Raw genomic sequence first — 834 nt, forward strand, 5'->3', positions numbered from 1 at the left:
GGAGGGAGGGAGGGAGGGAGGGAGGAAGGGAAAGAGATAAAAACAAAAGGAAGGGAGTTAAAAATTCCAGAGTACAACTGTACCGTACAGAACATTATGCTTTTAGATGTCTGTACTATATATATGAAACTAGAGCCAGGAAGCGATTACCTTAGCTTAGCATAAAGACCAGAAGCAGGGGGAATCAGGTGATCTGGCTCCGTCCAAAGTAAAAATAAATAAATGGAATAAATGCCCACCACCACCAGCTCCAAACTACCATGTATTGTTATGTCTCCTTTCCCAAACACAAACAGTAATGTAAGAAATGACAAGTTGTTGTTTTAGGGCAAATTAAGTGCTGGAATCATTTCTGAGCACAGTGACTACTTGGAGTCATCATGATTGCCTGGCAACTGTTGTAATATGCTGTAATAATGCAATGCTGGCAGAATAGGTATAACAGGAAACCCCCCATTATTACATATATACAGTATATATAACAAACTACAGTAGATGTGCTGGCAGATTTCTTTGGGCAGAGCCAGGCTAGGTGTTTCCCCTCGTTTCCAGTCTTTATGCTAAGCTAAGCTAACTGTCTTGATTCTAGCTTCATATTTAGTCTATATGCACGAGAGAAGTATTGATCTTGTCATCTCTCACCTGCATCCAGCATCATTTTAATACACACTCTCACACACAGAGGCACACAGCAAGAGATGGGCTCTTTGATGAGCCAAGATTGGAGGTTGATGGGAAGGGGCACTGCAACCTGACTCAGCTAGCTTGGGGTCACCAGGGATTGTGTGTGTGTGTGTGTGTGTGTGTGTGTGTGTGTGTATGTATATGTGTGTG

The 834-nt window shown here is 42.4% G+C and overlaps 1 protein-coding gene across 3 annotated transcripts in view; it reads right to left on the reverse strand.

Annotated features, from left to right (window-relative positions):
- The window catches only part of pld1a (phospholipase D1a), a 42,527-nt gene that overhangs the window by 27,109 nt on the left and 14,584 nt on the right, over nt 1–834 (reverse strand). The window lies entirely within an intron of this gene.

The sequence above is a fragment of the Etheostoma spectabile genome, chromosome 20 (assembly GCF_008692095.1).
Source record: "Etheostoma spectabile isolate EspeVRDwgs_2016 chromosome 20, UIUC_Espe_1.0, whole genome shotgun sequence".
Classification (NCBI taxonomy): domain Eukaryota; kingdom Metazoa; phylum Chordata; class Actinopteri; order Perciformes; family Percidae; genus Etheostoma; species Etheostoma spectabile.